Source organism: Schistocerca nitens, chromosome 1 (assembly GCF_023898315.1).
Source record: "Schistocerca nitens isolate TAMUIC-IGC-003100 chromosome 1, iqSchNite1.1, whole genome shotgun sequence".
NCBI lineage: Eukaryota > Metazoa > Arthropoda > Insecta > Orthoptera > Acrididae > Schistocerca > Schistocerca nitens.
Window position 1 is genome coordinate 834,436,083 of NC_064614.1, and position 22,204 is coordinate 834,458,286.

General features: G+C 44.4%; 1 long non-coding RNA gene across 2 annotated transcripts; it reads left to right on the plus strand.

Annotated features, from left to right (window-relative positions):
• The first annotated feature begins 709 nt into the window (after positions 1–709).
• LOC126237174 (uncharacterized) lies at positions 710–21,854 on the plus strand. Of its 2 annotated transcripts, XR_007545050.1 has the most exons (3): positions 710–1,121; positions 19,943–20,164; positions 20,276–21,854. It is a non-coding gene; the product is annotated as an uncharacterized LOC126237174 (long non-coding RNA). The 2 variants fall into 2 exon arrangements; XR_007545049.1 differs by lacking the exon at positions 710–1,121 and having other exon boundaries at positions 17,410–20,164.
• The last annotated feature ends 350 nt before the right edge of the window (positions 21,855–22,204 follow it).

Genomic DNA, 22,204 nt, shown 5'->3' on the forward strand with positions numbered 1-22,204 from the left:
TTTCACTACCTTCCTTTGATGACTACTCATGCTTTGCCACTTAACAAATAAAGGCACTGAGGACCTTGCAGTTCAGTCCCTTTTATTCCAAAGAAACCAACCAACCATGTTTTAGTTTTGGACATCGTCAAATAATCTCTTTTCAAGACACAATTCATTCTATTCAACTTCTCCTCCAAGCTCTTTTCTGCCTCTGTCAGAATTACAGTGTCATTGGTAGACCTCATACTTCATATTTCTTCTCCTTGAATTTTAATTTCCTTTCAAAATTTGTCCTTGGTTTCATTTTTTGCCTGCTCAAGACACAGAGTGAATACCAAGGGGAAATAGGCTACAGCCTTGTCTCACTTCCTTATCAAGTAATGCTTCCCTTTCATGTCCTTAGGCTCTTATATCTACAGTCTGGCTTCTTTATGAGCTGTTAATAACCTTTTGCTCCCTGTATTTTATCCCTGGTACCTTCACACTTTCAAAGAGTGTATCCCGGGACTGATAAAAACCTATGCAGCATTGCAGCATAAAATGGGATAATGTGCACTGAATAAAAAACGAAGTTCTGCTTTTTGTCTGGAAAAGTATGTGCTTCATTGAAAAGAAACTAAAAGTTCATTAGGATGGAAATGTGATAGTGCTAAAAAGAAACATAAAGTACTCAGTGAAATCGGTGGCAATAGTGCTTCAGAACAGGAAAATACCCCTGAGGGTCAACATACCATAAAAATGATTGGATTTGTTGACAAAATACATTGTATGGATCAGGTAAAATTGTATTACATGCACTGAGTATGAATTTTCTATGAGGTATTTAGCAAATTATGATCTTTTACTCTAATATTCCAGGCGTATTTCATGGTAAATTATATTTATTGTTTACATCATTCTTGAACATGTAAGAAAATTTTCTTTTTGGTACAGAAGTTGTGTTGCAGTTTGTCTTACTATTAAACCGATCATTAATGCCTGCTTGGTTAGCCATGTGGTCCAACGCACTGCTTTCCAGGTGGGAAGGTGTGCCGATCCCTGGCACAAATCAGCCCGACAGATTAGTGTCAAGTTACGGTGTGCTGGCCAGTCTGTGGATGGTTTTTAAAACGGTTTTCCATCTGCCTTGGTGAATGCAGGTTGGTTCCCTTATTCCGCCTCAGTTACACTATGTTGACGATTGCTGTGCAAACTGTTTCTCAGCGTACACGTGCACCATAATTACTCTACCACACGAACAGTGGGGCTACACTCGTCTCGTGTGAGATGATCCTGGGGGATCCACTGGGGGCCAGACTGCACAATAACCCTGGGTTCGGTGTGGGACAGCGGTGGGGTGAGTGGACAGCTGTAGCCTATTGTGGGGTTGTATAGCACTGTGGGCTACAGAGGGGACAAAGCCTCTCCGTCGTTTCTTGGTCCCCACTTCCATACAATACAATAAAATACATTAAAATAGCAACAGTTTTCTATCAGATAATCTTCGAGGAATTTTATAAAATATTTTTGTTGTTGTTCTGTCTTGAGTTTGAAGGGAGCTTTTTAAGAGCATCTGGTCCTGCATATGATGATTTTTGTTTTATGTTGTATGGGCTCATGAAAGAGGTTCTGTTTCCTTGTCATGGATACATTGTGTCCTGTTATCCAGTGTCTGGGGCATATTTGAATTATCTAGCACAGGAGTTTGTATAAGTATAGGTTGGGTTGTGTTAGGTAAATTCGGGCCTACATGATTCTTTCCATTTAAGGTTAGCTATAAATCTCATTACTATTTTTTGTAATTTGAATGCTCTATTAATGTTTATTTTGGAGGTAACTCCCCATAAATCTCTGCCATAACTTATTCTTGAATGGATTAGTGCATAGTACATCAGTTTCATCATATTTGTGTGTCTCAGGTAGCCAAGTTCGTGCAGCACATGTAGGTTTGAGCTGATTTTTCCATTTATGTATGTAATGTGTTATCAAAATTTACATTTTCATTGATTATTATTCCAAGAAATGTGCTGCATTTGGAGTTTTCTTCAATGCTCTCATCTATGCAACTGTTGATATCTTTATAGTGAAGATTCTTTTGGTAGCATGTGCGTATCGGAGAAAACGAGGTACTTACTCCCATGTTTACTCGATAACAGCTTGCATTTATACAAACATGAATGCATGCACAATGCAAAGCATGGAATAAAAAACAGAGAAGTAAACCAAAGAGCAACTACATCAATATAGCTTGAAACTGCCGCCACACTGAACATTAACACACCACTGGACATTTTCAGGGCAGAATATCAGAGCAGGCCACTACATGACTGCCTCGTTTAGCACTAAGGAAAGCAGAGATTGAATTAAACGTGCCATACAACCCACATAAGTACTTTTTTTTTAAACCAGGTGGTGCAACATGTGAGTCAGAAGTTTTGATGGGGAGCGGGGTAGTAATACTCAACATCAGTCTCAGCATTGCAGTGCCTGGTGTTCGTGAGGTACAGGAACTCTCTTGTTGCTGAATCTTCTGTCTTCTCTGGTTTGCATACCATTGTCATTGTAATGTCTGTTGCATCCAGAAAAGCTGGTTTGATTCAATCCAAAGTGACCATGGTGGGTGTACCACTGATCATTATGCAGAAAGTATTGCTGCCTCTACTGACTACAATATGGTACATCGTTCATAATAGCTTATGCACTTTATCATTGTGTAAGAGCACATGCATGCTCTTGCCTAGCTCTGTAAAAATGAATAAGTGTCTTTCCAGCTATTTTATAGGCATTGTCAGTCTCAGGTGGCGAAATCTGAGGAGATGATTGTGTCACCTGCCATGCTGTGCAAAAGCTCTCCAGGTAAGTTTAACATTTATCCATATACCAGTTCCCCTGCTGTGCTCTTCAGCTCACTCTTAAATGATGTTTACAGACCTAAAAGGATGACAGTGTCTGTGTCCAGTGCTGCTTTTAACTGCTGATGAAGATGCTTAACTATACTATTTGATTTGGGTTGTAAGCTGTGGTGCATATGCACTTTGTGCCTAATAACATGGTCAATGCTCTGAAGATATCAGCTTCAAATTGCCATCCCTGATTGACGGTAATTTTCAGTGGGACTCTGAACTGGGCAAGCAGGCCACAAAATAATGTTTGCAGTATAGTTTCTACCATGATGTCCTTCATTGGAAATACCTCAAGATACCTGGTGAACATGTCTACCACCTTGAAGCAATAACTGTAGCCTTCCAATGCTGTGAGTGAGTCAACAGTGTCACCATGCACACGTTCAAAACACTGATTTGGCAGTAGAAATGTGCCTAAAGGTGCTATGATGTGCCACATGATTTTATTCCTCTGGCATTCCATGCAATGCTTCACAAATGTTCTGCAGTATGTGTGCATACCTGGCGTTATGAAGTTCTGTTTGACTAATCTGACTGTGCCCCTTACTCTCAGGTATGCCAGATTTTCCACTGATGCTAAATTGCTATGGCACAAATTGCCATTTCTTTCCTTCTGCTGCATCACAATGTAACTCTATGTTTGTTTCAGGCAATGTCATGGGCTATAACCTCAGTCCTTTTGATCGTTGCAATAAATCATACAAATCATTATCACTTGTAATAATGGCATTTCTCACTGCTTACACGTGCAGTGCCATTTGCTGCCATATTCACTGTTTCAACACATGAAATTGTTTTGGTTGGAACATTTAGCTTCCCTTCCATGGACACAATACTGGTTGTGAACTTGCTGATATAATTTAAGCACAACAGCTGCTTTCTCTGGTGTTACCTTAAAGGTATAGGTAAGAGGCTTATGATCCATATTGATGGAGAACAGCTGCCCTTCTAAATGTGTGTCGGGATTTTTTAACTGTAGTATAAGCGATGTACAGTGCACGGTTGCCCAATGTTGCTGAGATGGCAACAGTTTAAGACTGTAGAATGCAATGGGCTGACAATACTGATCAGTCTGTTGCTGAAGTGCAACACCAGTGGCAGTGGATGAAGCAACAACCATGAACACAAGTGGGCCATGCGCAACCTGTTATTCTGATTGGGCAGCCTCTGTTATAGTTGTTTTCTCAACCTGAAATGCAATGTCTGCCTCACTGGGCCAATGCATTCTGTGGTTCAGGTTCAGTACACCTGTAAGGAGTTTTTTCAGCATGCATGATATGCTGGGGATATTTTCTTATGGCCTCTACTTTTTTCTGTGTCGGTCAAATACCCTGTGTGTTCACCAAATATCCTGGAAAGTACACCTCTTTCTCACTAAAAGCACACTTGGCAGGATTGGTTACTAGCCCTCTTGTGGGTATACCGACAAACACTTGTCAAATGCCGTAAGTACTGCTGTTTTGATTTGGACATCACCAATATATCATCAATGCACACATAGCAAAAATCTAAATCATTTGTCACATCATCCTTAAAGAGCTGGAAGATCTGAGCTGTGTTACACAGTCTGAATGGCATTGTGGTGAATTCAAATAAGTAAAATGATGTCGTCACAGCTGGTTTGGGAATGTCTTCTTGTAGCTACAGGGATCTGATAATATGCTCGCGCTAGGTCAGTGGTGGAATATATTGTCTTACCAGAAAAGTCTCCTTTGTGTGGGACCAGTCTGGGATGGTCCTTGCATTGACTTGATGATAGTCACCACAGGGGTGACGTGAATCGGGGCTGCCCAACTGCTATTAGAAATCCTGCAGATATCCAGTGATAGCACGCTGTAAAATTCCTGTTTTACCACTTTTAGCATTTCAGACATCAAACATCTAGGTTGAATGTGAGGTGGTGGCACTGGTATGGTCAAAATGTTGTGAACGGTTGTGTGCTTAACTGGTGGGAGAGCAAGCGACTGCTGAGTGATCTCAGAGTACCCTTCCAGCAACCATATGTACAGTGTATTGCCTGTAATAATGTGTACCGATAATAGGGTGATGCAATAGACTTTACCTAGTGTATGCAGATTAGTAGTCAAATCTGTTAATTGCTGAAATCACACATCTGGCAGTAAGTCACAGAAGGACAAAATATCTGCTCCAATAGCAGGCTATGATATATCTGCCACTGTAATTTGCCATCCAAACATGTAGTGTATCCCCAGGTTAAGGAATAATGTTACTCGATTGTGTGGTAGGTAGTTTGCTGCATATACTGACACTTCTGCCCCTGTACAAATCAGATATTGTAGTTTCCTATCACAGTCCATTACAAAATGTTGACATGTGTTTGCAATAGATGTTGTCTCTACTATGGTGTCTGATTCATACTTCCACTTGAAAAGTGGTGTACAGGTTCGCACATCATTACCAGACTTCCTGTGATACCAACATAAGTTCTTTGCTGACAGCAGTTGATTACCATCTCGTGACTGTCGGCAGCATGGCCATTGATGGTTGTGCATTGTTTGTAATGCATTTATCTATGTGGTCAGGGCAGGGTGGCTAGCATCACTGTGGGCACATTTTCTTGTCGTGGCATCAGTATTGAGACACTTGACGCAGGCTACATTGCAATTATCCTCTCAGCCATTTGCGACTATTCATTTAAATTGTCTGCAACACCGTGAGAATTTTTTGGGTGACTGATGACAATTGGGAAACTACATATGCTGTGCACATCATCGCCTACAGTGTTACTAGCCAATGTGCGTAAATGTTTTAGGAGTTGTGATGAAGTTCTGTCTCCGAGCTCCTCAGTGTGCAATAGCTTCTCTAGTTTTGTTGCTTCTGATTGCAAAGAGCATGTGACAAATGCATTTTTAATTGATGCATACCCTGTGGTATGTGGTGGCATGGCTAGAATATCTTGGACTTCTGCTGCTAGACCCTCCATGGGCACTGCAGCCACATAGCTGTGTTTAGTGTTGTCTATCGATATTCGTGCAAAGACAATCTGACTTTCTACCTGGGCAAACTATAATAGAGGATTATGATGCCAGAATGGTGGGGGTTTTATCATCACCCTGTTTATTGCACTACTGGCTGCCAGTTCAGTTTTGACTGGTGAGTCATTCATTCTCATGTGGGAACAAGCACAGTGCAGCTGGCATGGAAGTTACAAACATCAGTGTTGTGAAATGCTGTAGTCAGTGCAGATGTATTGTAGTTGGTCACAGGGACAGAATGTGATGACATGATGAAAGGCCCCTAGGCTATCAAAAAGTTAAAATTTATTAAAAACAAAAAATGAAACACCAATCAACCATAAGTGTTGACAAAGACGTTAATTTAGAATGCGCGGTAAGGTGTAGACAAATGAAAAAAACCATGATTCATTTTTTTGTACATGATTTTGTTTCTCACTCTCTTGTATGTAGAAGGTCTGTTAAGAAGTACATTTCAGAATGTGACGGGCCATGAGTGTTTTGTATCACATATGTTTCGAAATAAGAAAAACTTTGATACCGGTATTAAGTATTTTTTATTCAAGTGAAGTGAAACCAGTGCCAAATAAAGAAATGGCCCACACCTCGAGTAAACAATTTAGTTTTAAGGATATTTATAAAAAGGTCATAAGATAAACGCAAAATTGAGTATTCATTGTCGCAGTGTGTCTCCGTGACAATTATCAGTACCTATTCGCTGCAGAGTACACATAAACATTTAAGCATGTGATTTTCCAAAAACCAATTAATTTTTATCATGTTGCATGAAAGCTTGAATAGTGATGTTTCCAGGTATTTGAGAAAGATAAGTCTATGATGGTTAAAACATCATATTTCACACTTAGCTACACGTGAATTGAAGTAAATAGCACTAACACATAAAGAAACAACATGATACTACATGAATGATTAGTCAGTACACATTATTTCCATGAAACAAAAGTTCCTTGGCAGCTAGTCCATGGCTGTATGAGTAACATTTCCTCATAAATCTTTGAATCAGTAGATGAGTATTTCTCTCCCAAACCAAGGAGGTGGCACCAAGCATAGCTAGGCCATCAGTGCGTAATGTTTTAGTCCTCTTTCCAATGTTTTTCTTCATCCTCTACCTAAGTAAGAAATGTGCTCCCGTAAGTGCTGCGGTCAGCCGTCTTCAGGCTGCTGCCTCTGAGTGGAGCGGCGGTGGGGAGTCTAGGGCGTCGCATGGTACACCCCAGGTGTTACATGCTTCACCCACTGTCCCTGCTGTTGAGACATCTTCGCAGGTACAGGGCGCGGTTGGGCCACCCTCTCCCCAAGGGGAGTGGCGGGTTCAGCGGCGTTCGCGGCGCACGGGGCGGAGGGTAAATGTGGAGGTTTGCCGTGTGGCATCGCCCGCTCTGCCTGTGAGTGGACGTGGGGCTGCTCCTTCAGCAAGGTCCGAGCAGGCACATGGGGGGGAGTGGTTTATTAGTTATTGGGAGCTCCAACGTTAGGCGGGTGATGGAGCCCCTTAAGGAAATAGCGGAAAGGTCGTGGAAGAAGGCCAGTTGTTCACTCTGTCTGTTTTCTCATCCGAGATGTGGAGGAGGCCCTGCCAGCGGCGATAGAGAGCACTGGGTGCACCCGACTGCAAATTGTTGCTCATGTCGGCACCAGTGACTCCTGCCGCCTGGGTTCAGAGGTCATCCTCAGTTCGTACAGGCGGTTGGCGGAATTGGTGAAGGCGGAAAGCCTCGCTCGCGGGGTGGAATCAGAGCTAACTATTTGTAGTATCGTTCCCAGAACCGATAGCGGTCCTCTGGTTTGGAGCCAAGTGGAAGGCTTAAACCAGAGGCTCAGAAGATTCTGCGGAGATCTGGGGTGCAAATTTCTCGACCTCCGCTATCGGGTGGAGAAATGTAGGGTCCCCCTGAATAGGTCAGGTGTGCACTACACGCCGGAAGCGGCTACAAGGGTAGCGGAGTACATGTGGAGTGCACATGGGGGTTTTTTAGGTTAGAGAATTCCCTCCCTAGGCCCGACAAGGCGCCTCCTGAGACGCAGCAAGGTAGGAGTAGGCAAAATGCAACAGGGAATAACAATATTAATGTGCTAATAGTAAACTGCAGGAGCGTCTATAGAAAGGTCCCAGAACTGCTCTCATTAATAAACGGTCACAACGCCAATATAGTACTAGGGACAGTAAGTTGGCTGAAACCGGACGTAAACAGTAATGAAACCCTAAACTCAGATTGGAATGTATACCGCAGAGACAGGCTGGACAGTGAAGGGGGAGGCGTGTTTAAGAAGTGCAATAATATCGAAGGAAATTGACGGAGATCCAAAATGTGAAATGATTTGGGTGAAAATCACGGTTAAAGCAAGCTCAGACATGGTAATTGGATGTCTCTATAGGCCCCCTGGCTCAACTGCTGTTGTGGCTGAACACCTGAAGGATAATTTGGAAAATATTTCGAGTAGATTTCCCCACCATGTTATAGTTCTGGGTGGATATAGACTGGGAGACTCAAACGTTCATAACGGGTGGCAGGGACAAAGAATCCAGTGAAATTTTTTCAAGTGCTTTATCTGAAAACTACCTTGAGCAGTTAAACAGAGAACCAACTCATGGCGATAACATATTAGACCTTCTGGTGACAAACAGACCCGAACTATTTGAAACAGTTAACACAGAACAGGGAATCAGCGATCATAAAGCGGTTACGGCATCGATGATTTGAGCCATAAATAGAAATATTAAAAACGGTAGGAAGATTTTTCTGTTTATCAAAAGTGACAAAAAGCAGATTTCAGAGTACTTGATGGCTCAACACAAAAGTTTTGTCTCAATTACAGATAGTGTTGAGGATCAGTGGACAAAGTTCAAAACCATCGTACAATATGCGTTAGATGAGTATGTTCCAAGCAAGATCGTAAGAGATGGAAAAGAGCCACCATGGTACAACAACCGAATTAGGAAACTGCTGCGGAAGCAAAGGGAACTTCACAACAAACATAAACATAGCCAAAGTCTTGCAGACAAACAAAAATTACGCAAAGCAAAATGTAGTGTGAGGAGGGCTATGCGAGAGGCGTTCAATGAATTCGAAAGTAAAGTTCTATGTACCTTTCAGAAAATCCTAAGAAATTTTGGTCTTATGTCAAAACAGTAGGTGGATCGAAACAAAATGTCCAGACACTCTGTGACCAAAATGGTACTGAAACAGAGGATGACAGACTAAAGGCTGAAATACTAAATGTATTTTTCCAAAGCTGTTTCACAGAGGAAGACTGCACTGTAGTTCCTTCTCTAGATTGTCGTACAGATGACAAAACGGTAGATATCGAAATAGACGACAGAGGGATAGAGAAACAATTAAAATCGCTCAAAAGAGGAAAGGCCGCTGGACCTGATGGGATACCAGTTCGATTTTACACAGAGTACGCGAAGGAACTTGCCCCCCTTCTTGCACTGGTGTACCGTAGGTCTCTAGAAAAGCGTAACGTTCCAAAGCATTGGAAAAGGGCACAGGTCATCCCCATTTTCACAAAGGGATGTCGAACAGATGTGCAGAACTATAGACCTATATCTCTAACGTCAATCAGTTGTAGAATTTTGGAACACGTATGTTCGAGTATAATGACTTTTCTGGAGACTAGAAATCTACTCTGTAGGAATCAGCATGGGTTTCGAAAAAGATGGTCGTGTGAAACCCAGCTTGCACTATTCGTCCACGAGACTCGGGGGGCCATAGACACGGGTTCACAGGGAGGTGCCGTGTTTCTTGATTTCCGCAAGGCATTCGATACAGTTCCCCACAGTCATTTAATGAACAAAGTAAGAGCATATGGACTATCATACCAATTGTGTGATTGGATTGAAGAGTTCCTAGATAACAGAACACAGCATGCCATTCTCAATGGGGAGTAGTCTTCCGAAGTAAGAGTGATTTCAGGTGTGTCGCAGGGGAGTATCATAGGACCGTTGCTATTCACGATATACATAAATGACCTTGTGGATGACATCGGAAGTTCACTGACGCTTTTTGCAGATGATGCTGTGGTATATCGAGAAGTTGTAACAATGGAAAATTGTACTGAAATGCAGGAGGATCTGCAGCGAATTGACGCATGGTGCAGGGAATGGCAATTGAATCTCAATGTAGACAAGTGTAATGTGCTGCGGATACATAGAAAGATAGATCCCTTATCATTTAGCTACAAAATAGCAGGTCAGCAACTGGAAGCAGTTAATTCCATAAATTATCTGGGAGTACGCATTAGGAGTGATTTAAAATGAATGATCGTATAAAGCTGATCGTCGGTAAAGCAGATGCCAGACTGAGATTCATTGGAAGAATCCTAAGGAAATGCAATCCGAAAACAAAGGAAGTAGGTTACAGTACGCTTGTTCGCCCACTGCTTGAGTGCTGCTCAGTGATGTGGGATCCGTACCAGGTGGGGTTGATAGAGGAGATAGAGAAGATCCAACGGAGAGCAGCGTGCTTCGTTACAGGATCATTTAGTAATCGCGAAAGCGTTACGGAGATAATAGATAAACTCCAGTGGAAGACTCTGCAGGAGAGATGCTCAGTAGCTCGGTACGGGCTTTTGTTAAAGTTTTGAGAACATACCTTCACCGAAGAGTCAAGCAGTATATTGCCCCCTCCTACGTACATCTCGCGAAGAGACCATGAGGATAAAATCAGAGAGATTAGAGCCCACACAGAAGCATACCGACAATCCTTCTTTCCACGAACAATATGAGTCTGGAATAGAAGGGAGAACCGATAGAGGTACTCAGGGTACCCTCCACCACACACCGTCAGGTGGCTTGCGGAGTATGGATGTAGATGTAGAAGTGATAAAAGCCCATCTATATAATGAAGCATAAATATATCATGATAATGTGTATGTAATGAATTTGTATATGTGTTGTGACTGAAGATAAGTTGAAGCTAACAAACAAACTGTGAAAACACAACCCAGTTAATGGGAAATTTTATGACTTTTAAAACTTAAGAAATTTACGTTCGTAGTATGAGCAATGGATGGAATGTCAGCTATAGGTATAAGCTATAATGTTAGGTATATTGCTGTAACTCAATACTTGCATGAATTTTCATTGGAAACCAAACTCAATATAAAGAAATGAACTTTAAAGACAAACAATTTATACTATTTTTTGGATGGTTATAGGTGTCTTTCAACAAGTGGATGGTCAAGTGTGGTGACATGAACATGTGTGTGCAAGCAACGAAATAATTTCTGAGTATTGTGGCTCACAACACTTGACACATTAATAAGTGAACTATAGTAGTTCGAGCTGGTACTTACCTCATCGACGGATGCTGTTGGTTGGGGTTCTCTCTGCTGAAAATGTGAATACAGTGGGTAATAATGACGTTCAAGCCATAAAAATGGAGATCTTCTGCCACAGTGTCAGATTTTGAACAGTGAGCCCACACCCATTGCCCCCCCTGCAGGTCCGGGGTAAGAATAGGCCCGAGGTATTCCTGCCTTTCGTAAGAGGCGACTAAAAGGAGTTTCAACCGTTTCAGCCTTCCATGTGATGGTCCCCCTTGGGGTTTGACCTCCATTTTTCAAAGTTCTACAGAAGTACGAGCCTTTTGGGGAAGGACGCCTTACGTGGTGTACCACTGGTCCTCAGTGCACTAAGACCTTGGCACTCAGCATTGTACCGGCGTTGTAACCATACCCACTATTCCTCAAATTGGGCCTAAACGCCTGATGGGTTGTACAAGTTACGCCCATAGTGCATCCCCATCTGCACCTACGATCATGATGGACTTTCCATGGCACCAGAAATCCAGCACGGTAGCCAGCCCGTTGTGGTGGGGTCGTCATGTACCCTTTAGGTTGTAGCCCCCTGACAACACAGGGATCGTACTGCCGATACCTGAGCTGCACCCTCCCCACGTCGGCCAAGGAGTAGATGCCCGTCTCCTTGGGGCATCAGGACTCCCGGCAACAGTCATCCTGCCAGGTGGCCCTTGCTGAGGCTGGGTGGCGCCCGTGGGGAGACCTCTGGTCAGAGTGGGTGGTATTGGGGCGGACGTTTCGCAGATGAAACGTCAACACGTATCAGGTCGCTCTGCGGCCAAGTCTTTCAAAAGGAAAGGTACTGTTTCTAGTTCTGGTTCTCCTGCCATTTCCCCCTTGGCGACTCCCTGGGAGGAGTGACAGGCCCGCCGGCTTGGGGCGAAGTACTTCCCCCGCTATTTGGTTTGTTCTCGAACCGATGGGGGGACGTTCGCCACCTCCAAGCCCATGTTCTTTGTTCAGCACATTGAGGACATCTTCGGGGAAATCCAGGGTCTCAGTAAGATGCGTTCAGGGTCCGTTCTTATAAAGACCACCTCCGCCACACAGTTGGCGGCGCTCCAGGCGTGCGACCGCCTAGGGGACATCCCAGTGTCCATTGTCCCGCATCTGGCACTAAATAGGACGCAGGGGGTTATTTTTCATCGGGACCTCCTGCTGCAGTCTGATGTGGAGCTCGGGGCCAACCTGGAGCGCCGAGGCGTGCATTTTGTCCGGCGAGTCCAGCGCGGCCCCAAAGACCGTCGCATCGACACCGGGGCCTTTATCCTCGCCTTCGAGGGGGACGTTCTCCCAGAGAAGGTAAAGGTGATGTGCTACCGGTGCGACGTGCGACCTTACGTCCCGCCTCCTATGCGCTGTTTTCGGTGTTTGCGCTTTGGGCACATGTCGTCACGGTGTGAGGCTGAGCCCCTTTGTGGCGATTGTTGATGTCCTCTTCGTGAGGAACATACATGCACCCCACCACCTCGGTGCATTAATTGTCCTGGCATCCACTCGCATAGATCCTCAGACTGCCCCGCATATCAGAAGGAGAAGAAGATACAAGAACTCAAAACTTTGGATCGGCTCTCTTATTCTGAGGCCAGGAAGAAGTATGACCGCCTCCATCCCGTGCCGTTGACCACTTCGTTTGCCTCAGTTGTGTCCACTCCTTCCGCGGTATCCTCACCCCCCTCCGCCTCCTCCCCCCATCCGGGGTCTCTGCCTCCGCCTCCCAAATCCCTCCCTTCCAAATCCTCCTCCCCCGTGGCCCCCGCCCCCTCTGCCCCAGGGGCCACCCTTCCTCCTCCTCCTCCTCCTCCTCCTCCCCCCCCCGCCGACTGAGAAGCGATCCTCTTCTCAGGCGTCCATCGGGGAAACGTTCCGGACCCCAGCTTCCGAGGTCCGGCGTTCCAAAACGGACCCCGCGCGTGAGGACCTTTTTCGGGTCCAGCCCACCATCCCTGTGTCTCCTCGGCGTTCCAAGAAGGCCTCCAAGAAGAAGTCTCTATCCCCCTCTCCACCCCGGCGCGTTTCGTCTAACGCTCCATCCGTGAGTCGCTGCTCCCGGCCGTCCTCAGTTTCGCCGGGACGCTCTACTGCCAGGTGCTCAGCTGGCCTCTCGTTGGCAAATGATGCTGCCCCTCCTACACAACCAGGGACAGCAGCCGCAGCTGGCGATGACTGGATGGAACCGGATTCGCCTCCCGCCGGTTGTAGCGTTGTTCCCTCGCAACCTGGCCCTCCGCGGCCGTCGAGGTGACCAGCTCTTCCCCCATCTCGTTCCCCCCCTTTTTGACTAGCGATGGCCTTGTTACATTGGAACATAAGAGGTATTCGATCTAATCGGGAGGAATTACAACTGCTCCTCCGCCTGCACTGTCCGCTCGTCCTTGGTCTCCAGGAAACCAAGTTGCGCCCGACTGACCGTATTGCCTTTACCCACTATACCTTGGAGCGGTATGACCTCACCCCTGTGGACGGTATCCCAGCTCATGGCGGGGTCATGTTGCTCGTTCGGGACGATGTCTATTACCATCCCATCCCATTGACCACCCCACTCCAAGCAATAGCTGTCCGTATTACTCTTTCTGCTTTTACTTTTTCAGTTTGTACCATCTACACTCCATTGTCATCTGCTGTTAGTCGGGCTGACATGATGAACCTGATCGTTCAGCTTCCCCCGCCGTTTTTATTGTTTGGTGACTTCAATGCCCATCATCCCCTTTGGGGCTCTCCTGCATCCTGTCAAAGAGGCTCACTCTTGGTGGATGTCTTCAACCATCTCAATCTTGTCTGCCTCAATACTAGCGCCCCGACTTTCCTCTCGGACTCTACTCATACCTACTCCCACTTGGACCTCTCGATCTGTTCTACCACTCTTGCCCGTCGGTTCGAGTGGTATGTCCTTTCTGACACCTATTCGAGCAACCACTTCCCCTGTGTCGTTTGTCTCCTGCACCACACCCCATCCCCACGTCCTTCGAGCTGGAACATACCGAAAGCTGACTGGGGACTTTACTCCTCCCTGGCGACCTTTCCGGACCACGATTTTCTCAGTTGTGACAGTCAGGTCGAATACCTCACGGCTGTTATCATCAATGCTGCCGAACGTTCCATTCCTTGTACTACCTCTTCTTCACGTCGTGTTTCCGTCCCCTGGTGGAACGAGGCTTGTAGGGACGCTACCCGTGCTCGACGACGTACTTTACGCACCTTTCGCCGCCATCCTACGTTGGCGGATTGTATTGGATACAAACGACTCTGAGCGCAATGCCGTAGAGTCTTCAAAGACAGCAAAAAAGCTTGTTGGGCCTCTTTCACCAGCTCCTTTAACAGTTTTACTCCCTCTTCGGTCGTATGAGGTGGCCTGCGCCGGCTGTCGGGCATTAAGGCCCACTCCTCGGTACCTGGCCTGACCTCAGGTAATGCGGTCCTCGTTGATCCTGTGGCTGTCTCCAACACCTTCGGCCGGTTTTTCGCAGAGGTTTCAAGCTCCGCCCATTACCACCCTGCCTTCCTTCCCAGGAAAGAGGCAGAGGAGGCTCGGCGACCTTCCTTCCACTCGCTGAATCTGGAAACTTATAATGCCCACTTTACTATGCGGGAACTCGAACGTGCGCTTGCACTGTCCCGGTCCTCTGCTCCGGGGCCAGATGCCATTCACGTTCAGATGCTGGCACACCTTTCTCCGGCGGGCAAAAGCTTCCTTCTCCGTACCTACAATCGCGTCTGGACCGAAGGTCAGGTCCCCATGCGTTGGCGTGACGCCGTCGTCGTTCCTATACCCAAACCCGGGAAGGATAGACACCTTCCTTCTAGTTACCGCCCCATTTCTCTTACAAGCTGTGTCTGTAAGGTGATGGAGCGCATGGTTCATGCTCGGTTAGTTTGGATTCTTGAATCTCGACGGCTACTTACTAATGTCCAATGCGGCTTTCGTCGCCGCCGCTCTGCTGTTGACCACCTTGTGACCTTGTCGACATTCATCATGAACAACTTTTTGCGAAGGCGCCAAACGGTAGCCGTGTTCTTCGATTTGGAGAAGGCTTATGATACCTGTTGGAGAGGAGGTATCCTCCGCACTATGCACGGGTGGGGCCTACGCGGTCGCCTGCCCCTTTTTATTGATTCCTTTTTAACGGATCAAAAGTTTAGGGTACGTGTGGGTTCCGTATTGTCCGACGTCTTCCTCCAGGAGAACGGAGCGCCTCAGGGCTCCGTCTTGAGCGTAGCCCTTTTTGCCATCGCGATCAATCCAATTATGGATTGCATTCCACCTAATGTCTCAGGCCCTCTCTTTGTCAATGACTTCGTGATCTACTGCAGTGCCCAGAGAACATGCCTCCTGGAGCGCTGCCTTCAGCGTTGTCTAGACAGCCTCTACTCATGGAGCGTGGCAAATGGCTTCCGGTTCTCTGAAGAGAAGACGGTTTGTATCAACTTTTGGCGATATAAAGCGTTCCTTCCACCATCCTTACATCTTGGTCCCGTTGTTCTCCCATTCGTGGAAACAACTAAGTTTCTAGGGCTCACACTGGACAGGAAACTTTGTTGGTCTCCGCACATCTCTTATTTGGCTGCCTGTTGTACACATTCCCTTTATGTCCTCAGAGTTCTTAGTGGTTCATCTTGGGGAGCGGATCGCACTGTCCTGCTTCGCTTGTATCGGTCCATAGTACGATCGAAGCTGGATTATGGGAGCTTCGTCTGCTCGTCTGCTCGGCCATCCCTCTTACGCTGTCTCAACTCCATCCACCATCGGGGGTTACGTCTTGCGACCGGAGCCTTCTACACTAGTCCTGTCGAGAGTCTTTACGCTGAAGCTGCCGAATTACCATTGACCTACCGGCGCGACATACTGCTGTGTCGGTATGCCTGCCGGCTGTTGTCTATGCCCGAGCACCCCTCTTACCAGTCCTTCTTCGCCGATTCTCTCGACCGTCAGTACAGGTTGTATGTGTCTGCCCTGCTGCCCCCCGGAGTCCGCTTCCGTCGCCTGCTTCAACAATTGGATTTTGCCCTCCCTACCACCTTCAGAGAGGGTGAGAGCCCGACACCACCTTGGCTCCAGGCTCCGGTTCATATTTATCTCGACCTCAGCTCACTCCCGAAGGAGGGTACTCCGGCTGCAGTGTATTGCTCACGGTTTGTCGAACTTCGTGCTCGACTTGCCGGTCACACCTTTATTTACACCGATGGCTCCAAAACTGACGATGGTGTTGGCTGTGCCTTTGTCGTCGGGGCCGCCACCTTTAAATACCGGCTCCTCGACCAATGTTCGAGCTTTACGGCCGAGCTTTTTGCTCTCCATCAGGCCGTTCAGTATGCCCGCCGCCACCGCCATTCATCGTATGTACTCTGCTCTGACTCACTCAGTGCTCTTCAGAGCCTTGGAGCTCCCTATCCGGTCCATCCCTTGATTCAACGGATACAGCAGTCCCTCCATTCTTTCGCTGATAATGGTTCTCCTGTCAGCTTTCTGTGGGTTCCCGGACATGTAGGAGTGCCTGGGAATGAGGCTGCGGATGCTGCAGCCAAGGCTGCAGTCCTCCTGCCTCGGCCAGCCTCCCATTGTGTCCCGTCATTTGACGTTTGTGGGGATGTTTGTAAGAGGCTTGTGTCATTGTGGTGGGATGCTCGGTCATCCCTCCAAGGAAACAAGCTCCGGGCAGTAAAACCGCTCCCAACTGCTTGGACAACCTCCTCCCGACCATCTCGGCGAGAGGAGGTCCTTCTGACCAGGTTGTGGATTGGGCATTCCCGGTTTAGCCACCGCTACCTGCTCTCCGGTGACCCAGCCCCGCAGTGCCCTTGTGGTCAGGCATTAACAGTGCGCCATGTTTTATTGTCGTGTCCCCGCTTTAGTCAATCTCGTGTTGTCCTGTCCCTGCCATCTACTTTACCAGATATTTTAGCTGATGACGCTTGAGAAGCTGGTCGTGTTCTGCGTTTTATAACTTTGACTGGCTTGTCCAAAGACATCTAACCTTTTTACTTATTTTATCTGAATCTTTGTCAGGTCTTTGTGGTGTCCCCCCATCCCCTTGAGTTTTACTAGATTCCATGTGCTCTAACAACAGTGACTGGGTGCTAATGACCTCAGTAGTTGAGCACCCTTAAACCCCACCAAAAAAAAAAAAAAAAAAAACACCCATTGCTCCCATAAAGAAGACAAACGCCATGGCAATTCTTCAATATATGACAGTCTGGTGAAAGTATGACACTTAATGTGAAATCAACACTAAGAAAGCATGTGCATGCACGTGCATGGTAGTAGCTGGCATGCTGACCATTGGCAACTAGTTCTTTGCCACCACATTTGCCAGTGCACAAGTGTGAAACCCAGCAGCAAGACTAAAGCAAACTGAACATTATTGTTAGCGTGCTAAATTCAAATATGTAACAGACTATCATATTATGTATACCATCTTTTAATTTGTTTTAGAACCCTAACACACATAGGATAAGCTGACATGTCTACTCCATTAAATAAAAGAGAAGCCGACAAATAAAGGCCATCAACCCCTATCGGCAAATGTAAACATGCACAAGCAAAGAACACTGTATGTCTCCATAACATGTCAACGTACAGCCTGGAGGCAATTGTGAAGGTACATGATGAAAGAGCCGTAGGATATCATAAAGTTAAAATTTATTAAAAACAAAAAATGAAACACTGATCAACCATAAGTGTTGGCAAAGACATTAACTATGAATGCGTGGTAAGGCACAGGCAAATGAAGAAAACCACCATTCTTTTTTTGTACATGATTTTGTTTCTCACTCTCTTGTATGTAGAAGGTCTATTAAGAAGTGCCATTTGGATTATGACGGGCTATGAGTGTTTTGTATCACACATGTTTTTAAATAAGAAAAACTTTGATACCAGTATTAAGGGGGGGGACATTGATGAAATTGACCAAAAATGTCAATTTTTGATTTATTTTTTTATTTCTTAGTACATCTCATGGACAATAAGTTCCCAGAGTTTCAATGTTGAAATCACATCCGAATTGCCTGAAAATGAATTAAAAGTGTGACGCGGCCTCCCTGCCATGCCCACCTTTTTAAGAAGCATTTCAGTACCAGCTCAGTGAACAAAGCTTGTGTGTATTACATTCAACAAAACGCATGTGGGATACACATAGAAGGCGATGATACATACTCTTTGGTTTTATAGATCATCTTTGGCCGATCCTGCACTTCACAAAAAGTGTGTTCATGGCAAAACCCAAAATCCAAATGAGTCTCTAAATCCACTCATATGGAAACAATGTCCTAAAAACACATTTGCAACTGCTACAGTTGTCAGAATTGCAACTTATGGTGCAGTTATTGTATTTAACAATGGGAATGTCAGGAGGATGAAGGTATTAGAAAGAATGGGCTTCAAGACAGGAAATTTTACTCAAGACATCCTGAGAAAAATAGATTTACAGCGCGTCTCTGCAGCTTTAAAGTCAGTTGAAGATCTGGTAAAGGAAAGAAGACAGACAACAAGAAACCAGAAGAGAAGCCTTGAAGGGAAAGATGACCCAGAGTACGAATGCAGTGCCTTCTGAGGAAGTGACATAAGGAAAAAAGATAGGTTGAACTTTAAATTGCGTTTCCTGAAAAGTTTGTTTTTTAAAGTTTATATACCTTTTCCTCAGATTCTATGAATGCTAGAATTATGAAATTTTGTACAAATTTTTCTGTAAACCTAATAAACATTGTCTCAAGAGCAAATTTCAAAATTCTGATTGCAATCTGAGATATGGGGCGACATACTTGGAATTTTGCATGAATTTAAAATTGTACTTGTGGAATTATAATTAAAAAATTATGGATATTCTCCTATTTGACCTATTCCAAAAACCTCATGAGAGAAGCTTACAACATATAAAGAGATGAAACAGAGAAATTTTTGTAAAAATCTGTTGAATACTTTCTGAGAAAAGGAACATAGATTATTTTCTGAAAATAAAACTTCAAATTTCATTCAAAACAAGTTGAATATATATAATCAAAGGATTTTATATTTAAATGTGTTACTTTTGTGTAAAGCATGGTACAAAATTTCAGTGCCATATCTCCAAAACTGTGGATTTGGTGCATTTTTGAAATAGTGTGTGTTTTTCATCAATGTCCCCCCTTTCAGTATTTTCATTCAAGGGAAGTGAAACCAAGTAAGGAGGATTTTCTTATTTATGACATGCACTGGTGCACTTGAAGTCCGCTGCCTGCATCTACAATTGAAATGTACAAGAAAAAGTCCAATAGCCTAAAAATTCATACAGACACAGAACATTTCAAATAACGCAATCGTATTATCCCTTTTAAATGTTGTTCATATTTATGTGTATAGGGTAAGATGGGGTAAATCCAACCAGGTGGGTAAACCCAACTGCTCCCTATTTGTGAGAAATGGCAAAGTGGGGCAATTTCGCATTAGTGTTACCATATAGAACATTCGAAAGAACGAAAATGTCACCTTGACAGCTTTGCCACATTTGACATTTAGACACTCAAAAGACAACAAGTGTGTTTTCGATTGTTTCAATTTAATTTTTGCGCAAATTGCATCACTAGCTTTACCTTATTAAATAAAATGATCACAAAACAAATGGTAAGTGATTTGTGTAGTGCATTTAGTGTCCAATTCAGTGTATGTATCATTTTTGTGTAAATTGTTTCTATGTGTGTTAAATGACAAATGGCATGGTGTGGTAAATCCGACCACATATTTTTTATCGTTTATGTGTATGGAATTATTTATTTATGTAAACAAAGTGAATTTTTGTTTATTTTTAGGAAAATGGTATGGAATTACAAATGAAAAATGACAAAACTCAATCAAAATGATATTCGCCAAGCAGTTACTGCAATGCAAATGGGAATGTCTTGACGAGCTGTCGCTCTTGATTTTAACATTCAGAGACTGACATTGCTGTTGCACCACCAGACTAATAAAGTGAATATGCAACGTACTGAAGTCAATTTGAATGATATGTTGCTTCTGCAGGCCATAGCACAGTAAGATTGCAAAAGTTTTTGACTTTTGTCTTATTGGTTTTATTACACGAAGCAAATTTTTTACCTTTTTAATTGTATTTTTCTTTACTTTTTCAACTTCTTTTTTCATAGGTGCTGACCGAAGAACAAGAAAATGCTTTAGAACCATTTGAAGCATGCTTCCGTTGTTTTCCTTGGTTTGACGAGCAACCATCAAGATCATTAGCATTAGAATTTGCCACACAAGTAAAAGCCAATGTCTGTGATTCATGGAAAAGGGAATCGAAAGCAGGACAAAATTGGTTCCGGATTTATGCAACGGCATCAGACACTTTCACTGCGAAAGCCAGAAGCAACCAATGTTGGCAAGAGCAAGTGTGTTCAATCGACATAATGTGGCCAAATTTTTTGAAAACTATAGATGTGTGATGAACACACATTCATTTGGTCCACACAATATTTGTAATGTCAATGAAACGGGTGTCACAACAGGGCATCGGTCTGTCCGAGTGATTGCTCGTTGTGGCAACCGACATGTTGGGCAAATCACTTCAGCCGAGAAGGGGAAACTGGTGACAGTGCTTTTGCCTGTCTCAGCCATCGGAATGTGGATGCCACCATATTTCATGTTTCCCCCAAGCCCACTTCCAAGCGCATTTTTTGAATGGCGGCCCAACAGTTTGCATTGGCGGGGCACATCAATCATGAACGAAATATTTCTGGACTTTTTAAGGGATTTCTGTGCCTTCACACATTGCTCGCCAGACCAGCCAGTGCTGCCATTGATGGATAACCATGAAAGCCACTGGTCGTTAGCAGCACTGCAATAGTGCCGAACAAATGGGATTCATGTGGTGTTGTTTCCGCCCCATTGCTCGCATCAATTGCAACCACTCAATGTTGCAATATTTGGTCTGTTCAAAACAGCGATGAACCAGCAATGCCTCAACTTTCTTCAGATGCATCCCACCCGGCCCATCCAAATTTTCAATTTACCCGCAATGGTGAACCGAGCACTGGAAATCAGTGCCATGGAAACCAACATTAAAGCTGGATTCTGTGCAGTGGCATTTGGCCGATCAACCCACAGATTTTCCAGGATATTGATGTTAGGCCGAGCAAAAGAACCAATCATTCGCTGGAAAAACTCACTATGGATGTCGATGATGGCGATTGTAATTAACAAGAGGATGACATTCCACTGAATCCACCACTCGCTGCTTCAACAGTAACAACATTGACATCCAGTTTGAACGAGACGTTGCAATCGATTCATCCGTTCATGCGCATGCCGCCTCGAGAAGGAACAAAACACGGCTGTAAGCCTGGCCAAACATCCATCCTTACCTCAGATGAAACCATTTCTGAAGTGGCAGAAGCTGAGTGAAACCTGTTAGCGAAGCAAACAAAGAAGGCCAGCAATAAAGCCAAGAAGGCAAAAAAGGTTACCGAAAAAAATTCGAATAATCGAACAAATGCCAAACAACCATCAGCATCGCACAGCCAACCAGACGTTCAAATCGAACCAAATGTTTGCAAATAAGCTATTTCGATAGCCAATCACACTCTGATTAATTAATTAATTCTTCTCTTTCAATGAAATCATCTTTTTTTAATTAAAATTTACATTCTTTTAACTTTCAGGACATTTATTACTCTAAACATTGTCATTTTTTTGAATAAATTTTGTTCATTTATGTAAAAAACATAATTGCTTATAATTATTTCCCAAAAAAACCGTTCATTTAGAACTATTTCTGTGCAAAATCAGCCAAACAAATAGGGGGTCAGATTTACCCTGCCATTTTTACAAATGGCAAAAATGGACTTTTCTCAAAAACTATTGATGGTTTAACAAAAATATTTTGCAAAAAGTTTCTCCTGTACATTACCTATAATTTAACGTATATAACATTAAGATCCAACCTCAGATATGCGTTTTATAGTCACAACAAAATACTAGGTTGGATTTACCCCACCTTACCATATATATTTTATTTTACTTATTTTTTTATTTATAACACAACTGTCAACCTGTGTGCCAGGACTTCAGGGCACCGG